The sequence below is a fragment of the Dermacentor andersoni genome, chromosome 6 (genome assembly GCF_023375885.2).
Source record: "Dermacentor andersoni chromosome 6, qqDerAnde1_hic_scaffold, whole genome shotgun sequence".
Taxonomy (NCBI): Eukaryota; Metazoa; Arthropoda; class Arachnida; order Ixodida; family Ixodidae; genus Dermacentor; species Dermacentor andersoni.
This window is the reverse complement of record NC_092819.1, coordinates 160000094-160008386: the sequence shown is the minus strand read 5'-3', so window position 1 is coordinate 160008386 and position 8293 is coordinate 160000094. Positions and strand designations below refer to the sequence as shown.

The following is an 8293-nucleotide window of genomic DNA, read 5'->3' as shown; positions in this document are numbered from 1 at the left end:
TTCAAACCCCTTTCTCAAATATAAACAAATAGAAGAATGCAAGCCACTCATAAGAAAGTGTCGGCAGGATGAACCGTACAACCGCCCCTTTAGTATTGCAGAGTTGAGAGCTGCCTTGAGCGCATGCAAGAGCTCTGCACCAGGATCTGACAGAATCATGTACGAAATGCTGAAAAACTTACACAATGACACGCAAGTGACACTACTTACACTTTTCAGCACTATCTGGGATGCAGGGTACCTTCCGACCGCATGGAAAGAAGCCATTGTGGTCCCTGTTTTAAAACAAGGGAAAGATCCTTCCTCAGTGGCAAGCTACCGCCCGATAGCCCTCACAAGTTGCATGTGTAAGGTATTTGAAAAAATGATAAATCGGCGACTGATCCATTTCCTTGAACAGAACAAAATGCTTGATCCTTATCAGTGTGGCTTCCGAGAAGGGCGCTCCACAACCGACCATCTAGTACGCATTGAAGGAAATATCCGGGACGCATTTATACATAAACAGTTCTTCCTCTCGATATTTCTCGATATGGAAAAGGCCTATGACACGACGTGGCGATACGGGATCTTGCGAGACTTATCGGAAATGGGCATTCATGGTAATATGCTAAACATAATAAAAAACTACTTGTCCAATCGTACCTTCCGGGTGAAAGTCGGCAATGTGCTGTCACGTCCTTTTACACAAGAAACTGGTGTACCCCAGGGAGGCGTGTTCAGTTGCACACTTTTTATTGTTAAAATGACAACGCTTCGTGCTTCCTTACCACCAGCCATTTTGTATTCCGTCTATGTGGATGACATTCAAATAGGCTTCAAATCCTGTAACCTCACAGTATGTGAGAGACAGGTACAGCATGGTTTGAACAAGGTGTCAGGGTGGGCAGAGAAAAATGGTTTTAAAATCAATCCTCAAAAGAGTTCTTGTGTGCTGTTTACAAGGAAGAGAGGCCTTGTTCCGGATCCTTGCTTACAAATGTGTGGACAACAGATACCTGTAAACAAAGAGCACAAATTTCTAGGTGTTGTACTTGACAATAGACTCACTTTCGTCCCACACATTAAACACCTCAAAGAAAAGTGTCTGAAAACAATGAACCTAATGAAACTTCTATCCCAGACTACGTGGGGTAGTGACAGGAAGTGCCTAATGAATCTGTATAAGAGCCTCATCCGGTCACGATTAGATTATGGTGCCGTGGTATATAACTCTGCCGCCCCAAGCGCGCTAAAGATGCTAGACCCGGTTCACCATCTAGGCATCCGTTTAGCCACGGGCGCCTTCAGAACAAGCCCGATTGAAAGTTTATATGCCGAATCAAATGAATGGTCTCTCCACCTACAGAGATCATACAACAGCTTTACATATTTCCTTAAAGTACGCTCAGATCCTGAACATCCATGTTTTGATACGGTTACCGATATGACGTGCGCTACACTTTTCAGCAATCGCCCCTCCATAAGACAGCCTTTCTCGCTGCGTGTGAAGGAGCTTAGCAATGAAATGCATGTCCCACTCCTCGAGCATCGCTTAATGCACACAATCAAGCTCTTACCTCCTTGGGAGTGGCAGGTGATACAATGTGACATATCCTTTATAAAAGTTACAAAGCACGCTCCTGAGGACGAAATCAGAATGCATTTCCTAGAACTTCAGTACAAACACTCCTGCGCAGATTTCTACACAGACGCTTCAAAGTCAAATGCCGGGGTATCTTATGCAGCCGTCGGCCCACCCATCCTTCTCGGAATCCGATGTACTGCATCCGGAAACAAGCATCTTTACGGCAGAGGCCTACGCAGTACTCTCTGCCGTGAACCACATAAGAAGATCAAAACTTTCAAAAGCAGCGATCTATACAGACTCACTAAGCGTCGTGAAGGCCTTAATGTCACTCTACAAACATAAAAATCCCGTATTCAATGAACTGTATTCGGTATTATGTAAAGCGTACTCATCTAACCAGAATATCATAATATGCTGGGTCCCTGGCCATAGGGGAATCGAAGGTAACGTTCTCGCGGACGAGATGGCCACGTCTATCACATCGCAAGCTGTTAACCCTACCGCTGATGCGCCTGTCACAGACCTGAGGCCTTTCTTACGAAATAAACTGCGAAATCACTGGCAGTGCACGTGGGACGCGCAAACAAATAACAAACTGCACGTCATAAAGCCCCAGTTAGGTTTTTGGCCCTCCCCAACGAAATGTCGGCGAACAGATGTCCTATTCTGTCGCCTCAGAATAGGACACACATTTGGGACCCATCATTTTCTACTTACTGGAATTGAACCTCCAACCTGTGGTAGATGCGGTGAGAGGCTGACCGTCCTCCATGTCCTCTTGGAGTGTCGGAAAGCCGAACCTGAAAGAATGAAACATTTTCCGCTTGCATACCGTAATTACATCCCTCTACACCCGGCTATGTTTATTGGTAAGGAACCGCTTTTTAACACCAAGGCAGTCCTCGACTTCTTAAAGGATGTAGTTCTACACGTTATAAGCCCATTAAATTCGTAGAGCATCCTCGCTCCAGAGGATGCCGCTGCGATAATTGTTTTGAATAGCACATGCCTCCAGGCCCTTGTGCCTCAAGGGCTCTAAGGAGGTAGTAGTGCTCTAGCATTTCTTATATACTGATATATTTTACCTATCGCATCATTCTTTTTATATGCATCTATATGTTCATAGTACAAGTCATACGTCATCGCCATAATTTTATTACACATATTTTACGCACTTTAGAGCGTATATTTTAAGGCCCCTTTACAGCCACGTCACACCAATTTCATAGTAATCATAGTTACACTGCACACCCACTACCACAGACATGGCGCTCTTTGGCCACACCTGGCCCTTGCGCCACAAAACCCCATACATCATCATCATCATTTGTTACGGTTGTTGTCGCCCTAATTAAAACAAATAAACAACGTTCCTACCGCTTGTCCTTGTTTTCTAGGGCAGTTTTATCCTTCCTTCAAGTATGAACCAGCTAGCCAGCAAGAACGTCCTACTAAAGTATATTTCTCGCATTGCTCTAGTTACTAGTTAATATCATAATTAAACTGCGGGGTTTTAAGCGCCAAAACAACTTTCTGATTATGAGACATGCCGTATAGTGGAGGACTGCGGAAATTTCGACCACCTGGGGTTCTTTAACGCGCACCTAAATTTAAGTACACGGGTGTTTTCGCATTTCGCCCCATTCGAAATGCGGCCGCCGTGGCCGGGATTCGATCTCGGGGCCTCGTGCTCAGCAGCCCAAGACCAGATATCATAATTGACTTAACATTCATATAGCACGACACAACATGTAATTTATGCGAGTGAAGTCTATGAAATATTTTCAATCTCATTCTGTGCAGCCTATAGATGGCTTGCTATCGGAGATAATGTGCTCTTTCATAATTTGTTGGTTATATTTAATTCCTTTCAATGCAATTTTCCTTCTTTCACTTCAATTTTCACATCCGCCCGCTCCCTCCCCATGCAGAAAAATACTGGCAAGTCATCGGTGACCGAATTTAACGTGCTGTGAAAATATTCACGTCTTAGGTTCGCACGCAGTTACCCTCTATGAGAAGAGATGCACCCCGCGAGGCCTTCTGGCGCCAAAATATCTGTTAATGCTGCTGACAAAAAAACAAAAGCAAAGGAAAAACCGGGACCCTTTTACGGCAATGTGCGTGTTTTAGAACCACCAATACTCGTATAACAAATACGATTCGGTGCTATAACTTGCACCCTCTTCAGCAAAATTTCTACCCCCTGAAGGACTGTCTATTTATCGACAGCATTTAATTAAATGAAAACTATTATTATAATACCCTGCTATCTTTGCCAGAAACGCACCGTTACGAAAATGAACCAGATCTCATCCAATGGGAATCGACGTTACGTGAAGCAGTTTTTTTAGTACGTGACAACCAAGCATCCTTCGGGATTACGGAAAGCGTTATCAGGTGAGCCAACGTGTTTGCGAGAGACGAACACTTACATGTCCGATGTGAGAGTGATTGAGGACCGTAGTAAGACGACAGCGACGGCAATCAAGTGAGGCCATCGGGGCGATTCCTATCCTGGCCATTCAACGCGAGCTCACGACATGCAGATTTCGCGCGGTACGTACGTACTGGGTGAGCGTGAGTGAGAGAAACACAGATTGGGACGGTCATGTGATATACAGACACTCGAGCTATAGCGACTACGTTCTGCAGTCGTACGTGCCTACGACTCTGTCATGTGGTGTATGTTGAGACGACAGTGACACTTGCCCTCCGGCGAGGAAATGTTAAACGCTGTTCGACTTCCGCCGATCCCGAAGGCAGTACTTGGTAGCAATGTTTCTACGTAGCATTAGCTGCTACAAGCAGAGCACTGGGAACGTAGGCCGATCCCGGATGCTGTGCAGTTCAGGACGACGCTGCACAGCGCGAGCTACCACAGAGAAATAACATGGAAGAGGGGCACGTGATGCACGCGTGAAAGGTCTAAAAAAGCTGGTCGTGTTTGGCACGAGAGGAGTACGCGCGCAATGATTCTGATATTGCTTGTTATTCAATTTTCGTTTTTTTCTTATTTTGGGGGCATGGGATGGGGGGGGGGGTAACGTGAGTTCGACTAACAGGCAATAGTTGGAAATCGATCCATCGTTGTTGGAGCATTGAGCTGCTTTGCTCGGAGACAAAAGTTGGATTCCAACTTTGGTCGTGCATTTAATTTTACTGCAGAGGTTATGAAGTGTAGCAAGACAGCAAGTATCTGCCTACCTATCGCAAAGCGCCTGGAATCAGGCAAAGGATGGTTCTAAAATAAAGATGGTATGAAATATTGAAGAGCAATCTGAACTGAAAGGCTGTTATAACTGCGAATAATTTCTTTGCATAGTCGCAGCAAAGGTCAAAGTCGAGGTCGTCCAAGGTGAAAGAGTATTTCGCCGATGCGCGCGCACGCCCACGCACCCGCTCGCTGACTGCGATTGGCTGGGAGCCGCTTTGCTTCGCTCACCAGTACACGTGTGCGTGACACAAATAGACGCGACTCAGTTGCGCTAGCTGCGCTATGTCGTGCGTAGGTCTCTGCTCGTAGATACAACAATGGGCCTTTGAAAAAGTATCAAGCGAACGAGAAGCTGAAGAGAGGTATTACTACAAAACTACACAGATATGCGGTGCTTACGGAAGCGCTTAGGCAGGAGGCGAAGCGACGGGCCAATGGGGTACACCCTAAAATGGAGTGCGGGCAAGAAGAGAAGCGACGCGCGACCGACAAACAACGTCCGGCCGATAGAACGGCCACTGAACAGGCCGCCATGACCAGGCGGCGCCGATTGGAGGGCCGCCACCCGCTTGCCGTCGCCCATTCAGGTTAACAAGCCATATCCTCTTTTTGATATAAAATCCAGTAATTACCTTTTCCTACACCTGACGAGCCCTCAGTCTTGTGTATTTATAACACCAGAGTGCATGTATGTCATCAATACTTTAGTTATGTTATCGGGTGGTGTAGAACTCAACCCAGGTCCGGACACTTGAAGAAACTAGCAATGGGTGAGTAGGAGTTAACCGACAACGTGAAATACTTGAAAGCTCAGATATTGACAAATCATAAAACATGAACTCACTTCACTAAGCCCATTACTTAATTAAATACCTCCTGCCACAATATCGCGCTAACCCGATAAGAAGACTAAACCAGGAGAAACGACGACACTCAGGAGGCTCACCTGCGTACTTTTACCGCGTCAAAGAAACGAAAGTCCTTTCCTTTTCTCTCACCTTAGTTTGTCGGTTTCGTTTGAGACGGCGACGACTCACTGCTGCTCAGCGCAGCGGACTCAGCCGCTCATGTTTTTTGTTTTTTTGTTTGGAGGGGAGGGGGGGGGGGTTCAGTGGAGTGTTGTAGGCGTATTCCTCGACGTAAGCGAAACTTTGCGCTTGACCTGGAAGAGTGACCATAGGGAAGCTGCGCAACCATCCGCATTCGCTGGCGAGTCAAGGAACTACCGAGGCAGAGGAGTTCAGATAAGATGACGAGATGGTTATATCGGGAAATCACAACTCTTGCGTGGCTCTGTGGCGTGCGCCAGGTTCGTGCGATCCCCCGAAAACTACTGGTAAGCGATATTCTGTTCTGCAAGCATTTAATTTTCGTTATTAAAGCCTTTTCGCACACTCGCGGAACTACAAAGTGGAGTAGCTATGCTTCTTTGCTTTGTAAACGTTTAGTTTAACGTATAGCGCGTTCGATGAGTTAGCGTTAACTTTATTGTTGCTTAGCGTTTCTATAATAACTTTTTGCCCAGCAACGGCGACGTGTGAGATCAAAGAAAAAGCAGGTTTGTGGACTAACCATACAGGCGATGCTCGCGCTAATTAAGTGCTGTATCTCAACGCACGCCGTGAGCTTGCAACAATTCTGTATCGTCTAATTGAGGCCTTCATTCCTCCACTCTGTTCAAGGTGGACGAAGCTCCCAGTTTGGCACCTGTGTGGAATGGCTTATTCCAGGTATGCGGCGTGGCTAGATTAGTCGGGCGCATCCGAAAGAGCCGGTGTGCCGGAGGTGCTAATTCTGCTGCGAACATTTGACAGACGGCACTTATTTCGGTCTACTCAGAAAGAAACTCTTCTGGTAAGTGGTGCCGTCTGTTAGAATCCAGGATTGGTTCCTGACAGTCGTAGGCAAGTTCCGTACAATGCTTTAAGACCAAGCGCAAGATCTGTTCTTTACCTTTTGTTTTCGATGCGTGTGCATGCAAATATTTGTGTGTTGTTTTTGTGATTAGCGATGTTTCTACCTTGCAGCATTTTCTGTTCTAGCTGTTTTTGTATTTAGTGCTCTATTTAACTGGCTCTAAGTGAAGCAAATTAGGATCGCTATTTTTACGTATGTAAAGAAGCAGAAGAAACCAGCTAGGCAGAACGAGGTAGAGACATTGAAAAGCCTGCCAGTTTGCGAGTACGCAGTGCCTCCGAAAGGTGAGTATCTGAACTGCCACATTTGTGATACTATCTCAAGCAAACCATAACACACACATACATATATATATATATATATATATATATATATATATATATATATATATGAGTGGGTCACCGTAAATGCGTGCAGTGATGCAATTCACGCGATGATCTTTGCACAAGGCTCTATTATCTTGAGCAAAGCTACCCTTTTCAAGCAGCCTTTTTCTACATATATAAAACGAAAATTTTTATGCATAGCTAAATTAATGACAATGTTTTGTTATCATGATTCAGGCACTGAAGAGTTATTAAGTCAACTCATTGATCAGTTTATGTTTGATCTTCAAAGAGCGTAGATGCTAGAAAGTAAAAGATAGATACAGCTTGACCAGGCTCTCTAGCCATTAGTCATTGGCCATTGAGTCATCCTTATTAACCTCGCTCTACACGTAAAGAGAAAGTACCAACCGGAGTGCCGATTGAGCAGGCAGAAGTTACGAAGTACCATGATGCTCTCACCACAAGAGGGACCATCTAGGCTACATAAATGTGCGGAAAGCTTCCGCTCATGACTTCATTGCCACAAATGAGATCTAATGTGCATTGAAACTTCTCCTTGGTTTGCTGTTCAAATGTGAAAAAAAGAAATGTCCTTAGAACATGTTTTCGTCATTGAATTAATAAAGATAGGAGTTTCAGTTGTAGCCAGAATGAACAATTGCATCCGTACTAACATGCATGTACATCATATGGCACGGTCAATAATTCATTTATGTTTATCTCACTCTACAAGTACTACCGAAGAGCCAATGAAGGAGACCATGGAAGAACAGAGCGCGTGCTATTGCTATTTGCGTGCTATCCCGGGCTCAAGACTTTTGTTCATAACGTAATTTCCAGAGATAAGGAGTAATTTGATTAATGATTTATTGATTTATTATTTATATATTCATTAGTACCCTCAAGGCACAAACGCATTTCAGAGAGGAGTGGTACATGTGAGAGTATTAATACATATGAGAGCAACAATGCATTTGAGCAAAACAATAATGCAAAATTACGATTCCTTATGAAAAATGTTAGCTAGTAGTGAGCAAAAAGAAACAGGGTCACAATACATGTGATAATAATAATAAAAGAAATAGAATTTCCTATGGCGAAATATTAGCTACTAGTGCTGGAGCGATGGAGTGATGGAGCTAGGGCGATTGATCCCAGAAGGTGATTCCAGTCCACTCAAGTAAGAGAATGAAAGAGTCCAGGTTGGCTTTTGCACGGGACGGAGCAATAGTGTGACCTTGTCGGCGTAATCGATGCGTG

At 44.7% G+C, this 8293-nt stretch overlaps 1 long non-coding RNA gene across 1 annotated transcript; it reads right to left on the bottom strand.

The window, feature by feature from the left end:
- Positions 1-718: 718 nt before the first annotated feature.
- On the bottom strand, positions 719-2574 carry LOC140218845 (uncharacterized). The gene is made up of 2 exons (XR_011895032.1): positions 2288-2574; positions 719-998 (listed from the first exon to the last, which is right to left on the bottom strand). It is a non-coding gene; the product is annotated as an uncharacterized lncRNA (long non-coding RNA).
- Positions 2575-8293: the final 5719 nt, after the last annotated feature.